At 32.9% G+C, this 24,155-nt stretch overlaps 1 long non-coding RNA gene, 3 other non-coding genes and 2 pseudogenes across 4 annotated transcripts; 1 reads left to right on the plus strand and 5 right to left on the minus strand.

Annotated features, from left to right (window-relative positions):
• The first annotated feature begins 728 nt into the window (after nt 1-728).
• LOC148780959 (uncharacterized) lies at nt 729-2,649 on the plus strand. The gene is made up of 2 exons (XR_016061178.1): nt 729-818; nt 2,270-2,649. It is a non-coding gene; the product is annotated as an uncharacterized LOC148780959 (long non-coding RNA).
• Nucleotides 2,650-8,228: 5,579 nt separating this feature from the next.
• LOC148780960 (U6 spliceosomal RNA) lies at nt 8,229-8,329 on the minus strand. Its single transcript, XR_016039888.1, has one exon. It is a non-coding gene; the product is annotated as a U6 spliceosomal RNA (small nuclear RNA).
• A 502-nt stretch (nt 8,330-8,831) lies between these two features.
• LOC105420120 (17.8 kDa class I heat shock protein-like) lies at nt 8,832-9,971 on the minus strand (annotated as a pseudogene).
• A 9,349-nt stretch (nt 9,972-19,320) lies between these two features.
• On the minus strand, nt 19,321-19,423 carry LOC148780961 (U6 spliceosomal RNA). Its single transcript, XR_016039828.1, has one exon. It is a non-coding gene; the product is annotated as a U6 spliceosomal RNA (small nuclear RNA).
• Nucleotides 19,424-19,439: 16 nt separating this feature from the next.
• On the minus strand, nt 19,440-19,538 carry LOC148780962 (U6 spliceosomal RNA). Its single transcript, XR_016039887.1, has one exon. It is a non-coding gene; the product is annotated as a U6 spliceosomal RNA (small nuclear RNA).
• Nucleotides 19,539-20,072: 534 nt separating this feature from the next.
• On the minus strand, nt 20,073-20,926 carry LOC105420122 (17.8 kDa class I heat shock protein-like; annotated as a pseudogene).
• Nucleotides 20,927-24,155: the final 3,229 nt, after the last annotated feature.

Here is a 24,155-nt window from a genome sequence, read left to right on the forward strand (position 1 = left end):
AAAGTCATATATCTTTTCAAACTATTTTCAACCATGCCTATTTAAATCTTCTATTTATCCTTTTCAATCATTTCACTTAACTAACTCGTATCTCCTAATAATTGTTGTACTGGATAGACATCACACATGACTATCCCACTTAAATATGTTGTACTGGGTAGGCGCCACACATGGCTAGCCTACTTAAATCTATTATCTCTCATCTTATTGCCTACTAGTGCCACTCCTACTTCTAATTTTTTTTTCAAGTGATGCATTTAGAATTCTATCCCTTCTTGCGTTGTCACTAATCTATCTCAACATCCTCATCTCCACTACATTCATTCTATAGGTATATTAGTTTTTATCCACCCAACATTCTTTCCTATAGATCAAAGCTGATCTCACAGTTGTCTCAGAGAACTTGCCTTTCAGCTTCATTGGTATACGGCAATCACATAAAATTCTAGTTGCATATCTCTCACTTTGTCCACCCAGCTCTAATTATGTGTACGACATATATACTCAATCTCTCCATTTTCCTGTATTATCGACCCAAGATATCGAAAGTACTGTCTTTTTTGGTCTTCCTACCGTTAATCTTTAATTATTTCCTCGTCTCTACTCCTACTAATACTAAACTTGTATTCCATATACTCTCTTTTAGTCCAGCTAATTTTAAAACATTTGGATTCTATAGCATCTCTTTAAAGTTCTAACTTTGTGTTGACGTCATTTCAGGTCTCATCGATCAAAACTATGTCATCTGCAAACAACTTATACCACAATACCTCATCTTATAGGTGCCTAGTTAAGTCGTTAATAACTAAGACAAAAAGGTACGTGCTCAATGCTGACCCTTGATGTAGACTTATTGTCACTGAAAACTCACTTGTTTATCTAGTTATTAGTAAACTAGTTAGCGCTTCATCATACATATCTCTCACCAAGTCGGTATAGTTTCTAGAGACACATTTCTTTTCTAACACTCATCAAATCAAATCTCGAGATACTCTACCATAAGCTTTATCTAGATCAATAAAGATCATGTGGAGGTCTTTTTCTTTCACCCTAAATTTCTTAATCAGTGGCTTAAGTAAGAAAATAATCTCTGTTCTTGACCTTCCTAATATAAAACCAAATTGATTTTCAGATACATTTGTTTCATGCCTTAGTCGTTGCTCAATCACTCTCTCTCAGAGCTTCGTAGTATGGCACATAAGCTTGGTTAAGTGGATATTTTGTATTTTATGTAGAAACTCCTCTCGATAATATGACATAAAATTGTTCTTGAATGATATATATTTAGGTAAGTATATACCCACTTTTTGTTTTGTTTGTCCGTGTTATTTATTAATAGTCATTGAGGAATCTAATCGGATATGAAACTATTTTCTTCTAAAATGTATAGGTAGCTTGATATCTTCAGACGGGTGAAAATTCTTGAAAGGAAAATTATATGTTTGACATTATTCCTTGTCATAATTTCGGCCTCAACTATGTCTTTGTAGAATGATTTGCAAATTAGTTTAGTACCATTACATAATCCACGCTTTTGATTTAGGTTACAAAGAAGTATAGATGCATATCTCTTTAATTTTAATATGTCGTAGTAATCCACATGGTCTCGAGCTATTGAGATATTATTGGGCACATAGATTACATTTATTATCTATAGCAAAGCCAAAACTATAGAATATTTGTTCCTCTCCAAAACATGATACCACAACGTCATTTATCTCATCGATGGTTTCATTTCTAATTGCTAACACACAAGATTTTGTAATATCTAGAGTATTTGAGTCAATATACCTAAAGTCATTGAATATTTATTTCGAGAAATTGTAGAGCTGATTATCATCATTATTATTAGAACGAATCATATTAGGTGGTAGTTTATGTTGGGATATGGATATCTCAGGTTCATGTTAATATACATCATTATGACTCTATGGGTATATATCTCTTGATAAGATTAGGTATCTAGAAGATAAGAAGAGACCAAGTCAAAGTTACTTGGTCATCAAGTTAGTTTGGTGATAAGGCCTTCTACTATTTACCTCTATCTCCATGAATCATACTATACTTATCATGTAATTGTGTGATTGTCCTCTATATATAAAGGTACTTATTGATGTAAGATTCATCCAAAATAGTGAAGGATCCGTGGACGTAAGGCTTCGGCCTGAACCACGTAAATGTTGTGTTCTATCTTCTTCTATCTCGATTCTCCATTCAATGTCTGTGCATGTATGCTTTTATGAATTCTAACATGGTATCAAAACAATAGACTTCGACTAAGATCAATTTCAAGCACCCCAATCATCTATCTCATCTGCTTGGGACAGAGGCAGTGGCATGCGACTGCCACGTGCATCATCATCAAACGCTTCATGTCACGGTCCTCTGTCAGCATGGTCACTACCATTGTCAAGCTCCGCGACGAATCATTGATTGCAAACCTCTGCTTCGCGCTAAATGCAACTCGTTTGCCGGTGGTGAACTCAGCAAAAGAGAGGGGTTGACCTTTTTTTTTTTTTTTTCACCAGTGGTGAAATAAAAGATTTGTTACAAACGATGACAAACATGGGATTGCTTTCCTATTCTGGCAATCTACTTTCTTGATCCTTATTCAAGTCTTTCTTTTGTATAGCTTCCCATATTTCTTGATGCGTACTTGACTTTTTCTCTATAGCTTCCCATTTTCTTTCTTGAACCATACGTAAAATTCCATCTTCCTAATTCTTTCTCGATCCTTCTCTCTCTTTAGTTACATTTCGCTGCCCCCTCCAGTTTTATTTTACATCTCTCCCCCTCAATGCTAGTGTGACTGAGTAGATTATAAGACAAATCAAAAAGGAAAAATTAGCTGCTTTCGGTTAAGGCTATTGAGTTTATGTGTATAGAACTGCCCCAATTTGTGTTACTCGTGAATAAGGTTACATTTGTTATTTTTATTGAAGTATTTTGTGGTGGCAGATTTATTTGTCTAAGAAAAAAAAAGGAAAAAGCGTGTCCATTCATTCCCTCGATATGGAAAAAAATCCTATATTATATCTCTTTCTCAGAGCAGCCATCGCAGTATCTCTTGTTCTCTCAAGAAGGGTGGAGAAGAAGTATGATTATTCAAGAAGAGTAGAAAAGAAGTATTTCTACCCTCAAATTTGAGAAGCACTATTGCGGGAAGCTCTCGATCCTCAAGAGAGCAAATTGCTTGGAGCTGTGCTTGCTAAAGATGGCAGTGCTTCAAAGGATTAGGATTTCCTTTGGATTTTTGTTGGCTCTTCCAAGTGCCTCCTATTTGATGATCGAATTTCTTGATCCTGGTAGATGACTAAGTTTTCCGTTATTTGATATCGTTTGATGATGGAGGTTTCCGTTACTCCATCTTGTTTGATGATCAATTTTCTCGATCCTAGTTGATGATCAAGTTTTTCATTGCTTGATCTCGTTTGATGATGAAGTTTTTCATTACTCCATCCTGTGTGACGATCGAATTCTCGATCCTGGTTGATGATCAAATTTTTTGTTACTTTATCCCGTTTGATGATGGAGTTTTCTGTTACTCCATCCTGTGTGACGATCGAATTTCTCGATCCTGGTTGATAATCAAGTTTTTCGTTACTTGATTATATTTGATAATGGAGTTTTTTGTTACTCAATCTTGTGTGATGATCAGATTTACACGATCATATTTGTTCCGAATGCCTATATTAAATGATTGACTTTTTCGTTACTCTATCATGTTGGATTATGGACTTTTCTATTGCTCCATCCTGTGAGATGATCGAATTCTTTTCATTATTCGATCATAGATCGAGTTTTTCATTACTCGATCCCAGATATTCCTGATGCCGTCTGTTTTTCCTGAGGCCCTGTTCTTGAGGCTTGTTGATTCGCCATTGTTCAAGCAATCTGATCGATTTGAAGATCACTACTCTTTTTTGACAACTTAGTATTTTTCAACCTCCAACTGCTTTGTGTCAAAGCATCTTGAGTTCAAGGGGAGTATTATGATATGATATCTCGGCTTCATATTGATATATATCATTATGAATGTATGGGTATATATCTCTTGATAAGATTAGATATCTAGAAGATAAAAAGAGACCAAGTCAAAGTTACTTGATCATTAAGTTAGTTTGGTAATAAAGCCTCCTACTATTTACCTCTATCATCTCCAAGAATCATACCATATTTATCCTGTAATTGTGTGATTATCTTTTACATATAGAGGTACTTATTGATGTAAACATTCATCCAAAATACTGAACCTGTAGCTAGTTGGGTTTTAGATCCGTAGACGTAAGGCTTGGTCCTAAGGCTCGTAAATGTTATGTTCTCTCTTCTTCTATTGCCATTCTCCATTCAATGTCTGTGCATATATGCTCCCACGAATTCTAACAGTTTAATGAAAGATTAGGTGGTAGTTTAATGAAAGATTGGTTTTATTTCTTTTTTTGTCTCATTTTCAATATGGAGTGCGAAAGAGGCAAAGTGAGGATTGTGAACAACTCTTATGTTAGTTGTTGAATTTAAAATTTTTATTTTAGACCATTAAAAATTGTTGTTTAAGCATGAATTAATTATTTCTATTTTTGTACCTATTGAAACTATAGGTAAAATTTGTCTCCTCGAAGAACTATTGTTTTTGTTCAAATAAATCATTATTAGATATTACATCTTGTAGTGATCGAGGTATGACATCATTGGCGCCTCTTCCCCTGTAATTAAATATGTCTATTTGATAAGTTTAATTGAATTGATGCGCTTCGCATTACTACATACCGATATATTAATTGGATTTATTGGTATATTAAATATAAAATGGGTTGTTATTCCACTAGGAAGATTGGTGGCAATTTTACCATTTTTATGAACAATAATTAATATCGATCAATATAAAAAAGTTTTTCCTATTCCTTGTGATGTGTCGATGAAATAACAATCTTTTTTCTCTATTATTTAATTTTTTAATGGCTATTGTGCTTATCTACAATGTTGAAATGATGGTCTTTGTTTTCTTAGCTCCTTATTTAGCTGAGAATTCCCTATCATGGGTCAGACTAGTCCAGCAAAAGCAAAGCTGAGAAATCACAGGAAAAACACATAACTATCCTTGGCTCAAAAACTTGAAGTTCCAACATTGTCGATTTGCTCAAAAAGATAGACCGGTCTCCCCAGTCATAAACTTAAAGTTCCAAACAACTTATTTTTTAGAAAAGATAAATTTATAAAAATGTACCTAAACTTTTCAATAATTTAACGATTTGCCAACTTTCAACTATTCCAATTCATGTTCATGAATATGTTTTATGGGCATTTTAAAATTTTTAAAAATATACATGAATAAAATATTACATAGATGGGCATTTTAAAATTAATTAAATAATTAATTTCTTAGGTGCATTTTAATAAAATTCCCAAAAGTCAATTTTAAAACTTCCAGTTTTGAACACAAAAGAAAAAAGGAAAAAAGAACAGGGAAAGGTTTCTATGCTTCCCCTTCATAGAGTTGTCCAATGTAGATCAAGTGAGCTATTAAATAGGTCCAATGTAGATCAAGTGAGCTACTAACCATTTAATGATATATACTTCTCCTTTCATCGAGCTGTCCAATTTAGATCAAGTGAGCTACTAAACATTTAATTTTAGATCCGAAGCCTTATAGTATTTTATTTTTACCTCATAGTATTTTATTTTTACCTCATAGTATTTATTGTTAATTTTTTTATATATGGCTATGAAATTTGGTACGTATCATCACCTCAATAGGGCACACCTAAATAAAATATTTTTGATAAATTATAATGATCAAAATACCCATAAAACTTTTAGGGGTATTTTAATCACTTTGTTTTATTGAGAATTTTTTTATATTTTTTATAGGTGCGATTGGACACCCAAATTTTTGGTATAAAATGTTTTCTATAAAAAAAATAAAAAATAAAATAGTACAGAAGGTGACATTGTGATTGAGGTCACCTAAACCATCCATTTAAAATGGACAGTTCGATAAGGGGAACTATAGAAGTTTTATTAGGGGAAACATAGAAAGCTCATGAACTTTGAATTCTAAACCGATCAGTTTTTTTTTTTTGTTGTTGTGGGGAGGGGGTGTAAAAGGTGAAAATTGAGATATAATAAAGGAAAAAGTTTAAATTCTATAATAAAAGACCCCATCATGAATACAAGAACACAAAAACAGTAGTTGAAATGTAAAATTAAAATAGGGTGTAGTTTGCATAAGGTTGCAGCCTTGAGCAATCAAACTAAAGTCAACCTCCCAATTTATAATAAGATGTAATTTTGATGTAAAAAATTGTTTTGGATGGCTTAAAAATATATTATCTCTAATTATAAAATTTTAAACTCCACAAATAGTTCAAATGACATATGAAAATCTTGAAAATGGACTGTCCAAATAATTTATTGCAAGATATACTATTTTTTAGACTCGAAATATTTTTTTTTATTTTTTCATTTCCATACACTCAACCTCGAGATGATCGATTACAGATTCCAAACATAAAAAACGCCTTTCCCAATGGATTTTTTATATGCAGCTTAATTCTACGGTTTAAGATTGCAACCTTATGTAAACTTTTTTTATTAAAATATATGAGATGATTTCCAATTTTAAGAAATATGTGACACTATTTCTATTTCAAAAAAAAGTGAGACTACTTGTGAGACTTGAATGTAAAACAAAAGATTGATTCTCAAGTTCACCATAACTATGGCATTGTTCTTCAAGTTGAAGAGTTATTCAAGGGAAATACTAAAAAATGGGAATTTAAAGAGGAAAAAAAACTAAAAAACACATATATCAGACTTAAAATGGGAATGCGAAAAAACTTATAGTGGATATCATAATTAGGATAGGATTTTAAAAGGATAAAAGAGAAATTTTTAAATTTCAAAAATAAACATCATTACATTTTTCCTTGTGATATGTTAGAGTTGTCCTTGAGGAATGACAAGAACTGGAAACTTCGAAAAAGAAATTTGAGTAAAGGCAGAACCTGAAATATTGGAAAAGTAAAAATAAATAAAGAAAGACATGTACAAGAGTTAAGAATGGTAAATGGGCAAATTTTTTAGCAGATATCATAATCAGAAAAAGTAAATTCGAGGAAGGGTGAGGTTTCTACAAGGTTGCAACCTTAAACAATCCAATTACGATGTACCTCCAACTTTTATCGTAACATGTAATTTTGATGAAAAAAATCTTAGGATTATCTCAAAATCTATTTTCATATCTAATTATAAAATTTTAAACTCCAAAAATAGTTAAAATTAAATAGATCTATTAACATATGAAAATTTATAGACGGTTTAGATAATGTATTGCAAGACGTACTATTTTTGGTACTCAAAATCTTTTTTTTTTTTGTATTCATACATCTTGATGTCAAGATGATCAATTAAAAGTTTTTTTGACATTAAAACAACCTTTTCCAATGGATTTTTGAGGTGCATCAGTAATTCTACATTTTACAGTTGCAACCTTATATAAACTTTTTCTTGTGAGGAAAGACAAAAAGTGAAATCTAAGGGAAAAAAAAGAATTAAAAAAGGCATGTATTAAATATAAGAATGGAAATTAGGCAAAATTTTCAGCAAATATCATAAGTTGAAAAAAATTTGAAGGAAAAAAAAACTGAAATCTTGGAAATAAAAAATTAAAATACACATGTAATAGATTTGAGATTGAAATTGCACAATAATTTCAACAAACATTATAATTTTGAATATGATTTTAGAAATATAAGAGAGAAAGTTGTTCTTAGAAGGATAGACGAGTAAATTTCTTGATTTAAGAATAATTTCCAGTAGACATCATAATTTTCAATGGAGTTTTAAAAGGATATCAGAATTTTGAAAATATTTTTTAAAGAAAATGATTCTAAAAAGATAAAATAGAAATTTTCTTGATCCACTAATGTGAATTGGGCAAAACAATTTCCAGTATATCTCATAATGTGAATTTAATCTTCAAAACTATAATTTTGTAAAAAGTAGAATAAAATCCAGTAGCTATGATAATTTGAATCCAAAACTATAATTTTGTCAAAAATTAGAATAAAATCCAGTAAATATGATAATTTGAATCCGTAAAAAAATTCATAATTTGAGTTTAATCTTCAAAAAAGATAATTTTATAAAATAAAAATAAAGAAATTCATAATTTAAGTTTAATATTAAAAAAAGATAGTTTTATAAAATAAAATAAAAAATACAGAAAGTATGATTATTTGAATCTCTAAAAAGACCATTTCTTGAGTTGTGCGTGTAGCTAATCTTCTCTGTATCGTTCCAATTTTATCAGATGTCTCTAAAGAGAGAACAAAGACTCTTTTTTATTGAATGCGGAACTATTCATAATTTAGATGTGAGACAAAAATTGAGGAAACACAAAAATGAACTAAAACGTGGAAGGCAATAAGAAACGGTTAGAGAGAGTAGCAAGAAAGAAGAAATAAAAAAAAATGTGGAGAGAGACCTGCATCATCAATGAGAGAGAGCCCCAATTTATTCACTAGAAGACTGTAATTGTATCCCTGCAACTCTTTCTGTAACAAAAACTCAAGAAGAAGAAATCCCCACAACTTCAAAACTCATTTTAATCACCATTTTTCCAATCCTCCCCTATTCGAAAAAGAAAGAAAAAGAGAGAACATTTTATTCTTTTCACATGAAAAATACCGGCCCTAATTCTATGGAGCATAAACTATGAAATGGCCAATAGAAGTGTTAACACTTTTTCAGAAAAGCAAAACTTCAAACAAAATGTGAATTCAAGTGCAAGCAAGAAATCAAAGAGTGAAAAATCACTACATTCTTCAAAGTTCAAGCAAATTTCACATATTGAAAACTTTATTCACCTCTCATCCATTCAAAGTCATAAGAAATCTCAATCTTTTTACAGCAACACACCCCCATTACATACACAAAAACCCCATCATTCTCAATATCTTTTCAGGCCTGCACACGCATATCCCTAGCATTCATTCTCTCACTTTCAGCTCACACTCAGCCAAAAAAGCCAAAAACATTAGCCGGAGAATTCAGAAACATAGCCGCAAAACTGAGAAATTCAGCCGGAAATCTTGATGGATTTGACATCAAGCTTTGGGGTTTCAACTTTAGGAACAGTCACAATGAGGGCCCTATTCTCCATGGCCGCTTTCACCCCATCCACCTTCGCATTCTCAGGAGCCTTAACCTCCTCAGAAACCTGCCCTGGCTTCTCTCGAACCTGTGCCACTTGTCGTTCTTCTCCTCCATCTCCTTCTTTCTCTCTCCACTTATCTGCAAAACCTTCCCATCTTCTAACTCCACCTTCACCTCCTCTTTCTTGAGTCCAGGGACATCGGCCTTGAAGGCATTCTCAGTCTCTTTCCAATCGAACCTCACATTCAAAAAAGCAGAGGTTGCAGAATCACTGGGACTGAAAAGGGAAGAAAAGGAAGTGGCGTTTGTATTGAAAGGAGAAAGGAAGAAGCCATAAAAGGTGTCCCAAATGTCAAGAGAGAAGGGGTCTTAGACATTGGACCTTTGCCCAAAAAAGCTTGGAATCAGAGACATCTTTTTATCTGGTTTTTTGATGGAGAAAATTGGGCTTTCGCTGGTTTTCTTGTGAAAAGAATTGGTAAGGGGACGATTTGCAGCTGATAAGGGTAGTGATAGTAGTCTCACAGAAGAAGTTTGCTGAAACAGAAGAAAGAGAAGGTAAGAGTGATGAGGGAATATGGGGAGCAGAGAGAATATGGGAGTAGAATTTTCTAGAAAACATTTCAAATTCGGAAAATTCTAGAGAGAAAAAATTTGCAGGAAATTCTAGAGAGAAAAAAATTATAACTATTGTTTTTTGAGCGAGGTCTTATTTTAAAGTCGTTATGCCCTAGCTGGTCCGCCTGATCACAAGGACCCAATCTACGGGCAAAAACCTTTAAAAATGGGCAAAATTTTCCTAAGTCTAAAAGCGTACCTAGGCTCACCATTTTGCAAAAGTACTAGAGTGCTCATAAGATCAAAGAAACACTAAGGAAAAAAAAAAAACTTCAAAAAATTGTAGTTCAGCAGTCCACCTAGGATAGAAATGAGCGTAAAGTGGGTAGTTTGAGAGGTTATATAAAATATCAGACCACCTTAAGTTGTTCATTTCTTATAAATTTTGTATTTATATCTTGAATATTGTGTACCTAAAAAAATGTATAAAGTTTAGATCAGTCTGAGTACGACTCAAATTGGTCCTACATTTCAATAAAATTAAAAATAAAATTAAAAATACGGTGTGATATTTCTCACATCAAATCTAAGGAGTAAAATTAGATAGAAACTAATAGATGTCCGCATAAATTTTCTATAAGTTGAACGAGTTCGTAATTGCTATATTTTAGAGGAAAAATTACAAAAAAAACCTCTAAGAATAGACTTCCTGTGCAACTTACCTACAATCAAACTTTTTTTTTACATTTTTTATCCAAAAATATACTTTCCTAGCAAAGACCCCCAACTAAAAAATAAATAAAAAAGGATTAAACTACCCTTCCTTGACTTTTACCTACGCCTCTCTCTCCTCTTGACAAAAGTGCGGTCCGACAGCTATACATGGCGGTCCGGCACTATTCTTTTTGGGTAAACATGTGGTCCGGCACTATTCTTTCTAGATAAACATGAGGTCCAGCACTATTTTTTCTGGATAAACATGCGGTCCGGTACTATTCTTTTTGGATAAGGTCCGGCAAATGTACATTGCGGTCCAATGCTTTTTTCCTGGACAAAATGCGGTCCGGCAAGTCCCTATAGCTTTCTGGCACTTTTGTTCCTAAACAAATATGCAATCCGACATATCTATATGGTGGTCTGACACATTTATATATGCAGTTCGACACTTTTATATATGCGGTCTGGCATATCTATATATGTGGTCTGGCAGATCTATATGTGGTCTGATAGATAATAAAGGTGGTTCGATACTTTGTTTAGTTTAACGGGGTTTGGCAATTGGTACATAGCGGTCCGACAGTCCATGTAGATTTTGGTACTATGCATAAGCCCACGTGAATGTCCGGTCAAAATTAAATTTTTATGTACGAAAAAGGATACTTTTGTGAAAAAAATATATTTTGTTTTCTTTTTACTTTTGGGCATTTGCTAGGGAAGTATATTTTGAGATAAAAAGTGGGAAAAAAACGCTTGGTTGGGGTAAGTTGCATAGGAATTCTTGGGTTTTTTTTATAATTTTCCCTATTACATCTAAGGGCTGGATTCCCCACTGATCTACCATAAAGACACAATTTCTATGAGTCCATGCAGCAATGAGTTACCTCTTAAAAATCTTTTGTTGTGATGGATTTTTGGACTTAATTTTTAAAGACATGTAATATCTAACATGGCGAGCAAAAATATGAAAAAATAAATAACTTTTGAAAATTAAAAATGATAATTCTATTAAAAAAACATTTGGACCGTTAATTTCAAATATTTTAAAATTGACTTCTCATTCACATCCGTCTCGGAGATTGATGCTTTATACCTTGGGATAGCATATTGCAGAAATGCCGTCCAACGCGCGTGAAGCAATTTTCCAAAAAATTAATAGTACGGATGCAAGGCTCAATACAATCTTCCTATGAAATTTGGCAACAAATTAAATTAGCCAATTGAGTTCTTAGTTACTCGAAATTACTGATTTATGAGCGCGGAAACGATCTCATCACATCATACTGAGAATCCTTCATTAGCATTATTTTTAATGGTTTTTCGGTCCTTGGCAATGTAATGGTCATTCAGTGCCTCTGACGTCCATTTGGTTGATGGATGGCGATGAAGTGGGTTGGAACCATGAGAGCATGACATGGGGTAGCTCGCTCCAGCACTTTCTACCAATTTGTGGGACGGTAATAGGACTGACGGCTATAATTTTTCGATCCTAGCATCCACTAGGATACTTTCCCTTTGAGTCCCCCCTCAAACGACTAATTACAAGCTATTGGAAGTGGACAGATCAAGGATTAAAAAACTCCGGCACAGCGTGGAATCAGCTCGAGAATCAGTCATCTCATACCGATTATGTAAATATTTGGGAAATTACCTGGGTCTCAAAGAGAACCGGTGTGTTTTGCTATATTAAAAATGCCGATTCACCGATTCGGACTGGTTCTTGGCCAGTCCAATGTTTTTGCACATATGTTTTCGTCGGTTCACTATCAGTAAAACAGCGATCCAAACTGTCGATTCACCAATCCGTAACGGTTTTTGTAATGCCTGATCCTAGTCACCGATCCGCTTTTTAAATCACTAGGATAAACACTTCATTAAGAATTTTAAGGTAGTTTTGTGCACCTTGATAATTTTTTTGATGTTATGTATTAAGGAAAATGATTTTGTTAGTGTTGAGTGAGTGTGGTCATTAAAGACCTCATGAGTGCTTGTAAATGAATTTATATAATTGAACATGAATTCAGTGGGAGTGTGGTTCCATGTGGACCATACTAAGCAAACTATATTTGATGGTACCGGATTGTGTTTTATGAACTAGGCCAGTCTGGTTGGGAAAAACTATATTTGATGATAAAGACTATGATGAGTCTTCCCTTGGTGAGGTTGAAGTATGTCTGAAAGAGTGAGTCGAGTGACTATGTGACTCTTATATGTGATGGAGACCTTTAAAGATGGGCCAAAACCTCATCCGCGTACCATCACATGATATGTACATTCATAGCTGTTTTCAGAAAAATAAACTGCCTTTTAGAGTGAAGTGTGTATATGTATGAAAGATAACCCCTATACACCATTGAGTAATGTATTACATCAAAATTTGGGTGACCTTAGTTCGTCTCTAGGGTAGAACGTGAAATCCATAAACTAGGACTACACCCCCTTGCCATTGGCTACACTTGGGTGACCTTAATGATCCCCTGTATGGACTGTGGGTCATAGGCAACACAGGGTCGGTTTGAGAAAACATGTGTAGTCCGTAGTCCATAGTTGAAGGTAGAGTGCCTCAGTACACATTTATTCCTAAACTATGTGGATCATTTTCCATCAAAGTATTTAATTTTACTTATTTTAATAAATAAATGATTTTTAGAATTGTTAGTTGATTTTTTCTAAATCCCTAGTTATTTTATTTATTTAATTTGGATAGATAAAAACATAGATACTGATTTTATATTAATTTAAATATTTAACTATGATTAATTTCTTAAAAAATATTATTATTTTAAATATTACATGGGAAGCCCAATAGGATTTATGGGCCCACCATGACAATTAGGTGGGGCCCATTATGTGCCACAAAGGGTGGCACGCCCCACCTAGGTGGCTTTCTTTTTGAAGAGCTCAAGCTCTAAAGCTCAAGGGAAAAGAAAGTGTTGTTTTAGAAAGCTTAAGCCTTGAAGAAATTTTGAAATAAATTTTGGTATGTATGAGAAGGCTTATGTATAAAATAAGAAAAGATAATATTATCATAAATTAATTTTTTATTTGAATTAATTAATGGAAAAATGGTTTAGGAAGTTGTTCTAGCACCTTCCATATGATACTGATAGCCTATTTATAGAATAGACAATTCATATCTCTCACCCCACAAGTCACCTGAGTTCAATGGTGCATATTCAATCTCACATGAAGATGCAAGCCATGAAAAACCCTAAGAAACCCTAAATCTATTGATACCAGTGTTCGCAAAATTGAACCGAAACGGTTAACCAGACATGGGGCCATACACAGTTTAACCGGCCTAACTGGTAAATCGGCTGACTCAACTGTTCTAACCAGGCAAGCCCCAGACGGTCAAAAAGTTGTTGAAAAAAATGAAAAAGATGCAAACAAAAAGCTACTAAAATATGAAAAGCATATAAAAAATGATTAAAACGAAACACATTCAAATGAAGTTAAAAATTAATGAAAAAAATAAGTTTTAAAAGTGAGTATTAAAGACCAAAACAATTTTTAATATTTATTATAATGTAAAAAATATTTAAAAATGTATTACAAATCAAATTCTTTATTTTTTGAATTTTAGAGATATTTTTTTGAATTTTTATTTTTAAAATACTGACTGATCACCAAAACTGCCCGAAATTGGAACTGGCAAGGGGCCGATTCTGATCTAACCAGGCAGTTATCGGTTAGATCAAGCGGTTTTTCAAATAATGATTGATACATTATAAAAAAGGAAAAAGTTTACATAAGGTTGCAACCTTAAAATGTAGAATTAAAGATTCACCTCAAAAATCGATTGAAAAGGTTATTTTAATATTGAAAAATCCTCTAATTGATCATCTCGACATTGACATGTATGAATATGAAAAGAAGAAAAGATTTGAAGTTTCAGAAATAGTGCATCTTGAAACACATTATCTAGACCATCAAATTTTCAAGATTTTCATATATTTATAGATCTACTTGATTTTAACCATTTTTGGAATTTTAAATTTTATAATTAGATATGGAAATCGATTTTGAGATAATCCTAATATTATTTTATACCAAAATCACATGTTATGATAAAATTTAGCAGTGCGCCTTAATTGGATTGTTTAATGTTGCAACCTTATAAAAACCACACCCTATAAAAAATGGGAGTACCCTACCCAAAATCTCTACATCATATCTCTTACACTTAAAATCTCTCTCTTCCCTCTCCCATATACAATAGAGGTGCACGTACCTTGTAGAGGAATTCTCTCACTCACTCTCTCTCTCTACCTTGTAGAGGAATTCTCTCACTCACTCTCTCTCTCTTATGAAAATTAGGGTGTCTGCCCCACCTAGAAAGAAACTTCTCTCTTTCACCTAGAAGGAAACTTTTCTCTCTCTTAGAAACTCTATTTCCCTCTTAGAAACTCTCTTTCCCTCTTTCTTGGAAAGTTTCTCTCTCTCCCCCTTATGCAAACTAAGGGGCATGCCCCACTCTTTTGCTTTCATTGAGTTCTCTTATCTCCCATCTCTCATGACCTAAAGGGTTACGGTTTAGAAAAGAGACGTAATCTTTCTTAACTAGGTTATCAAAGGGGTTCACCTAGTTTGAGATTTGTGGTTGTAACGGGGATCATATTCCATTGGAGTGGCTTGGCCTAAAATTTGCTTTTCAGGTTGAGATTGAAGGTTATATCTCACACCATTGGAAGGTGGTGACTTGGTGTGGGGCGTAAGAAGCCCGGTTGAGGTAATCTCCAACATCCTCTTTTGTTTCTTCCATATTTATTTATTGTGTTTTTTTCCCCAAGCATTGGTTGTATCTTTTTTTTGTTATTGAAAGAAATGTTTTGAATGGCTTCAAGTTTTAACATCCTTGAAGTTCATTTATTATAAAAGAACTACTTATGAGTGATCTAAGCCGTGACGACAAAAAAAAAAAAGAATTGAAAAAAGAAAAGCAAATAATATATATATATATATATATATATATATATATATATGAAGATACTACAAAACGCCTATAGGCGAAAATGAACAGTAATTTTGTTTACCCTCATCACCAACCAAACTTCATCGCACGGTCACAGTTGTCTAGTAGTGTTTCAATTCTCTTTTTTTTTTTTTTTACTAATCATAATGATCTAAAATTTGGAACGTGTATACATAATAGTGAGACGCACCTAATAAAAATATGAAAAAAATAATTCTTAAAATATAAATTTATCAAAATACCCCGATAAATTTTTAGAAGTATTTTGGTCAATTTATACTTTGTAAATTATTATTTTTCCATATTTTATTAGGTACGGCTCGCTAAGATGCTCACACGCGCCAAATTTCAAATAATTTTGATATTTAGAAAAAAACAATGAAAATTGAAATATTACCAGACAACTATAACCGTGCGATGAAGTTTGAATGGTGATGAGGGTAGGTGAAATCACTATTCATTTTCGTCTACAGATGTCTATAGGCGAAAATGAACAGTGATTTCGTCTACCCTCATCACCGTCCAAGTTTCATCGCGCGGTCACGATTATCTAGTAGTGTTTTATTTTTCATTTTTTTCTATAAATTGGAATGACTTGAAATTTGGAGGGTATGTACATCTTATTGAGGCGCATCTAATAAAAATATAAAAAACATTATCGGCAAAAAAACATTGACCAAAATACCCCCAAAAAGTTTTGGAGGTATTTTGATCAATTTTTTCATGTAAAATATTTTTTTCCAGGTAATTCCGATTTGTAGAAAAAAAATAAAAAATAAAATACTACCGGACAATCATGACGCGCGATAAATTTTGGACGGTGATGGGAGTAGGGGAAATCACTATTTATTTTCGCCTATAGGCATTGCGTAGTGTTTTCCATATATATATATATATATATATATATATATATATATATATATATATATATATATATATATATATATATATGAAAAATGATCCTATACGACCCTGCCCCATCCATGTGTATAGGACCTCAAAGGATCACCATTAAATTTGACACGGATCTATAGAAATGTCAAGTCCCACATCCATGTGATAACTTTTCTAGAGATTCGTGCCAACTTCTATCGTATATATACTCAGACTAGTTCACACGAGCTCTTCTTTCAGTCAGTACATGGGTGGTGCAACCATATTCAATTATGGTTGATCGGATGGCCACAATTATATTTCATCTTTGAATCTATTTTTTTTATCCTACTCTAAGTTATATGAAACTTTGAGCGTCTACTTTTACAAAATATGTGTACCTCATAAAAATATTACAAAATAATTAAGCAAAAATTAAATTAGTCAAAATACCTCTAAAAATTTTAGGGGAATATCTATTGATTTATTTTTTAATTATTAGATGCGCCTTAATGAGCATAATTGACTTTTCAAAATTCAAGTGATTTGGATTTATATAAATAAATTTAAATTCAAATGTAAAAAGAAATTGTATGGCCATCAGATCGGTCTAGATTCAATATAAGCCCTAAATAAACCCTTGAGCATATAAAAGTTACTCCTATTTATTAAGGATGTGGTTTCTATAAGGTTGCAACCTTAAACAATCCAAATAAGGTGCACCTCCAAATTTAATCATAATATGTATTTTTGGTGTAAAATATCCTTAGGATTATCTCAAAATCTATTTTCATATCTAATTATAAAATTTTAAACTCCAGAAATAGTTAAGATCAAGCTAATCGATAAGCATATGAAAATCTTGAAATTGGACGATCTATATAATATGTTGCAAGATGTACTGTTTCTGGGACTCAAAATCTTTTTTCTTTCATATTCACATATCACGATGTTGAGATGATTAATTAGAGGGTTTTTCAACATTAAAACAATGTTTTTCAATAGATTTTTGAAGTGCATATGTAATTATATATTTTAAGGTTGCAACCTTATATAAACTTTTTCCAGTCATTAATATTGGTGCTTAATAATTTATTTTGAAAATAATTTGTAAGGGTTGGTGATGGGCCAGACAAACCCGTCCTGGCATGTTTTTCTTAATCATGAAACACAAAGGCCTAAACCACAAATATGATCAAAGGCCAGACTAGGACTTAGACCACTTGAGATTGTTTTCTAATATCAAGAAATATGTGAAACTATTTTAATTTCAAAAAAAAATATGAGACTTTTTTTTTAGAATTGAATATAAAATAAAATATTGTTTTTTAATTTCACTAAGATATGGCAATTTTCTATAGAGATCTAGTAGAGTTACTCACGAAAGACAAAAAAAAAAAAAACTTAGACAAAAAAGTTAAAAACACATATATTAGATTTAAAATGGAATTTAGGCAAAGATTCTAGTAGTTATCATAATTTGGATTATAATATTAGATGGATAAAAGAGGAATTTATCAATTAAGAAAAAACATAATGACATTTCTCATTGAGATACATTAGAGTTATTTGAATGAGTGGCAAGACAAGAATGGAAAAATTCAAAATGAATACATTCGAGACAATTTAAGTGTGGCTCCAATACATAATAAGATGAAAAAAAGTAGATTTAGGTGAATTGTCCATGTAGAGCATAGATTCTGCATAATACCTATTAGGAGGTGTAAGTTAGTTCAAATAGAACGCTATAAAAACATAAAGGGTAAACCCAAAAGCACATGCACATGGATACAAGTGGAGACAAATAATATAAAGGCTCATAGCCTCACTAGAGTATGCACTAGAGTATGCATGAAGCAAAATGGTGAATCAAAATTCATGTAGCCCATCTCAGGTAGTTCGGTAAATACTCTAATCATGATGATGCATTAGAGTTATTTTGAGGAGATAGAATAACTGAAAATTTCAAAAAATAAATCGGGGAGACCGAACCTGAAATCTTGGAAAAATAAAATTAAGAAACACATGCATCGCAGGTAAGAATAGTGACTGCGCAAAATTTTTGGCTGATATCATTATTTGGAAAATTAAAATTGAGGAAATGCAAAAACTGAAATCTAGGAGAAAAAAATAGAATTAAAAAAGGTATGTATTAGATATAACTCATATAAGAATGGAAATTGGGCAAAAATTTCAGTAGATATCACAATTTGGAAAATAGACTTGAGGAAAAAGAAAATTGAAATCTTGGCAGTATAAAAATAAAAATACACATGTAATAGATTTAAGAATGAAATTGGACAACAATTTCAGATATAGCAGTTTTGAATGTGATTTCAGAACGATAAACTTGCTTTTAGGAAGATAGAAGAACAAATTTATTGATTTAAGAATTGATTGGGCAAAAGGAGACACATGTAATAGATTTAAGAATGAAATTGGACAACAATTTCAGATATAGCAACTTTGAATGTGATTTTAGAACGATAAACTTGATTTTAGGAAGATAGAAGAACAAATTTCTTGATTTAAGAATTGATTGGGCAAAAGAATTGATTTTAGGAAGATAGAGGAACAAATTTCTTGATTTAAGAATTCAAGTAAACATCATAATTTGAATATAATTTTTAAAAGGTTAACGCACATTTGAATATAATTTCAAAAGGATAAAAAAAAAAAACTTGATTTTTGACATATAAAATAGGAATTTTCTTTATCTACCAATGTTAATTGGGCAAAAAAACATTTCCAGTATATCTCTCATCATTCGAATTTAAATCTTCAAAGAAGAAAAATATTCCAGTAGGTACGATAATTTGAATTTAATATTTGAAAAGGACAAATTTGTTAAAAACAAATTCATGTAGGTATGATAATTTGAATCTTAAAAAAAAAAAAGAATCTGTCAAAAAAAAAATTGAATTTAATATTTAAGAAGTATAAATTTGTTAAAAAAAATTTCCTGTAGGTTTGATAATTTGAATCTTTAAAAAGTAAAAAAGGAAAAAATTGTTATAATATTTGAATCTCCGAAAAAAAAAAAAAATTTGGACTATTTCTCGCTTTGTGCGTGTCAGTCATCCTTGCGTAGGGGCCATGCTAATCTTCGCGGTATCGTTCCAATCTTATCGGATGTCTGCAATCTTCGCGGTATCGTTCCAATCTTATGCTTTGTGCGTGTCAGTCATCCTTGCGTAGGGGCCATGGTAATCTTCGCGGTATCGTTCCAATCTTCGCGGTATCGTTCCAATCTTATCGGATGGCTCCGAAGGGATAATCACCGATGCTCATGCCATAGTTTTATGGCATTGCATAACTAGTCGTATCTTTAGATACAAAATTTTAAGAAACAATAAGGCGGAATACGAAAATGTAGACATGGGTAGAGAGAGATAGGGCCACGGGAAAGAAAAAATCAAGAAGCTGTGATGTGGAGAGAAAAACCTGAATAGTGCAGCATCACATATGAGAGAACCTCAATTTTTCAGGCCATTTTTTCACATTCTCCAACCACCTGCAACTCTCTCAGTGACAAGAACTCGTGAAGAAAAAATCCACACAACCTCAAAACTGACCTTTTTTTGTATCCTCTCATCTTCAAACCATTTTAACGATTTGTTTCCTTTCACAAGAAAAATACCCACCCTAATTCTCTGGAGCAAAAACCATGAAAATGGCCCGTCAAACAATTTTTTAGCAAAACAAAACTTAAAAATACAACGAAAATGTGGATTCAACTGCAAGAAAGAAATGAATAGTGAAATATCACTTGATCCCTCAAAGTTCAAGCAAATTTCACACATTGAAAACTTTATTCACTTCTCATCGATTTAAAGTCACAAGAAAACTCAAATCTTTTTACAGAAACACACCCCCAATTCCATACACAAAAACCAGGAATACATCTCTTACTTTCATCTCACACTCAGCCAAAAAACCCAAAAAAAAAATAGCCCGCAAATCCAGAAACATAGCCGGAAAACTTAGAAATTCAGCCACAAATCTTGATAGATTTGACATCAGGCTTTGGGGCTTCAACTTTAGGAACAGTCACAGTGAGGACCCCATTCTCCATGACCGCTTTCACCGCATCCACCTTCGCATTCTCAGGGAGCCTGAACCTTCTCAGAGACCTGCCCTGGCTTCTCTCGAACCTGTGCTACTTGTCGTTCTTCTCCTCCATCTCCTTCTTCCTCTCTCCACTTATCTGCAACACCTTCCTATCTTCTAACTCCACGTTGACCTTCTCTTTCTTAGAGTCCAGGGAGATCCGCTTTGAACACATGGACATTCTCAGTCTCTTTCCAATCGAACCTCGCATTCAAGAAAGCAGACTGAAAAGGGAAGAAGAGAAAATGGCATTGGTGTGAACGGAGAAAGGAAGAAGCCATCCCAAATGTCAAGAGATAAGGGGTCATAGACATTGGAACTTCGCCCAAAAAAGCTTGGAATCAAAGACATCTTTTTCTGGTTTTTTTATGGTTTTCACTGGTTTTTTGGTGGAAAGAATCGATAAGGGAATGGGTTCGCAGCTGATAAGGCTTGTTATTGTAATCTTGCAGTCGAGAAAGGGTGGTGGCGAGGGATTTTATAGAGAGAGAAAGACCATGGAGAGTAGAGAGAATTTTCTATAAGACATTCACACAAAGAAAATTCCAGAGGGAAAATAAAAATGTAACATTTGTTTTTTGGCTTTGGAGGAGTCTGTGAGAAGTGTGCTCCCACGGGAGCATTGTGTATGCGCTTTTTCCTTGGTGGTCCGCCCGACCCCACAGATCCATTTTACCTTTAAAATTTGGCAAAATTTCGCCAAATCTAAAAGCGCCATTTCGAGAAAGTGCTCATAGGATCAAGGAAAGGGAAAACTTTTTCATGAAATATTTCATTCAACAATCCATCGAGAATGTAGATGAGTGTTAAGTTGGTAGTTTGGGCGTTCTATAGTGGAAATATTGGACCGCCTATGTTGTTCACTTTCTATAAATTTTGCTCATATGTCTTCATATCGTACTGTATATTCCAAAAACATGTATGATGTATAGGGGGTTTGAGGATCCAGATCTCATATTGATCCCTATATTTCAAAAAAAATAAAAAATAAAGTAAAACAATAAGATACGATATCACATCAAATCGAGGAGCAAAACTAGAGAAAACCAATAGACCGTTGTGTAAATTTCATGTAAAGTTGAGCGAGTCCGTAATTGTTATTTACCTAAGTAGGGATACAAATATGGTTTTGTTAGACTACACCACTTAGTGGTGTTTGTCCAAGTGTCAACATTCTTTTGCCACTCAGATACATTTATCCTATAATAATGTAATAACATTTTGTCTAGGGGTATTTTAAGTATTTAGTCAAGAGTAAAGTATAAATTCTTAATAGAAACAAAAGCATTTATTAACAGTAGTGGACGATGACATCATCGATATGGTATGTAACATCACCCGATACATTAATTGTCTTTTAATTACTAATAGAATGCCATTATTGTTTATAGAAATATCCATTTTACCTTTCTAAATGACAAAAAATACCCCTACTTAAAAAATTTTGTATTATAATTCAAATGTATTTAAATGTTCAAAAATGTTGAGGACTTTAAGCATATACACCACCAAGTGTTGTAGCCTAACAAAACCCATCTAAATATGGGGCAGATGCAAGGGTCGATGCAATCTTCTTACAATAAGTTCGACAGCAATTAAGCTAGCTAATCCGAGTTCTTAGGTATTCTGAAGTTTCACTAATTTGTGATCGTGAAAACAATTTAATGAAGAACATACTTAGAATCCTTTATTTTTTATTTTAAAGATTATATACTAATGAAACTATTTAGCAAATACTCCTAGCCATTCGATGTCAAATTGGATGGTTTGAAGTATATTATGAAGTTCGATAAATTGTTTTTTAACTTTGAGCCTAGTCAATGACACACTCACAACCACTCAATTTAAAATTAGACAAGAATGATTGTGACCTCCTTATATTAAAAGTAAATGACCTTTTTGTATACTTTTCCATCTTTTAATAGTTTTTTCTTGGCATAGAATGTAATGGTCATAAAGTGCCTCTTATGTTCATTTGGTTGATGGATGGTGATGGAGTGGGTATGACTCATTAGCATGACATGACTCCAACAATTTCTATCAAATTGTCGGACAGTAATAGGACTTACGACCATAATCTTTTGGGAAATTTACATACGGACCGGGTTATATTAGTATTATAACCATTGTTAGAAAAATTGGGCGATCTAACCACTAACCACCCTATTAGATCGAAACATGCCAGTGGTTGGTTCCGATTTTGGGCAGTTTTGGTGATCAATTGGTATTTAAAAAGAAATTCAAAAAAATTATAGAAATTTTTAAAAATAAAGAATTTGGTTTGTAATGCATCTTTTAATATTCTTTACATTAAGGTAAAGATTAAAAATTATCTTTTTCATTAATATTCACTTTAATTCAAAAATTGATTTATTAAAATCTATTTTTTATTAATTTTCAACGTCATTTGAATGTGTTTGGTTTTAATAATTATTTATATTATTTTCATATTTTAGTAAAAAAAAATTATATTCTTTTTTATTTTTTTAACACTTTTTTACCGTCTAGGACTTGCTCAGATACAAGGGTTGAATTGGCAGGTTTACCGATTCAACCACTTCCATGTCCATATCCGGTTAACCGTTTCGGTTCGATTTTACGAACATTAGTTATAACGAAATGACCCAAAAATTTGCTGGTATTACCTGAAAGGATGAATGTCCCATTATTATTATTATTTTCAAAATTTACCCTAATCAGATATTTACAACATCGGACCACTCTTAAGTCCTAAAACCCCCCAAATTTGCCTCAATCTCCCCCCTCGCTGCCTTTTACTCTCGCTCTCTCCGTCCCTCACTGTAAATTTCTTGCCCCATTCTTCCTAGTCGCATTTTGTTCCCTCTCGCTCTCGCTCTCGCTCTCGCTCTCTCTCTCTCTCTCTCACTGTAAATTTCTTGCCCCAATCTTCCTTCTCACATTTTGTTCTACTAAACTATTGCTTACTGTTTGGTGTTTGTTTCTGCCTTTCCTTTTCCATCAATCCATGGATGGCTCTCACTAATTATACCCTCCTATTTTTTTTTTTTGGCATATCTGAAATGGTTATTTTGCTTGTACAAGAATTTTAAGAGCTTGTCTTCTCTTGATGCTGGAGAAATAGATTGGATTCTCTTAAGTGTACACAAGTTTTTTAAGTCACTCTTGCATAGAGACCCTCTCTCTCTCTTCCTTCGTAACATTCAATTTTTTTTTTAGAATATAATTTTGATATGATGTTTCTAACATCAGATCATTTGTTTTAGAATATAATTTTGATGATCCGATGTTTCTAACATGGGATCATTTGATTTTCAAAAAACTATTAACATAATGCGGTCTGATGGCGCTAACATCAGATCGCATGATTCACATTAAAAAAGTCAACAGAAAGCGGCTTGATGGTGATAACATCAGACCGCATATTTCACATAAAAAAATCGCTAGAAAGCGGTCTAATGATTCTAACATCGGACCGCATGTTTCACTTAAAAATTTAACAGAATGCAGTCTCATGATTCTAACACCCAGCATGGAGGCAATAAGCACTTACAGGAGTCTGTCCACTAAGTTTAAAGTGAGAGCAGTAAGTAAGGCTGGCTCTAAGCTCTGAGGAAGAAAGAAGCACTGGAAGCGATCTATTAAGTAGCTTAATCCTAGGGAGTCGTCCACTAAGTTCTAAGTGAGAGTAGTAAGTAAGGCTGGGTCTAAGCTTTGAGGAAGAAAGAAGCACCGGAAGCGATCTATTATGCAGCTTAATCCTAGTTCTGATTCTTAAGTATAGAAA

The sequence above is a fragment of the Amborella trichopoda genome, chromosome 8, assembly GCF_054954075.1.
Source record: "Amborella trichopoda isolate Santa Cruz 75 chromosome 8, AtrichopodaSantaCruz75HAP2 v2.0, whole genome shotgun sequence".
Lineage (NCBI taxonomy): Eukaryota > Viridiplantae > Streptophyta > Magnoliopsida > Amborellales > Amborellaceae > Amborella > Amborella trichopoda.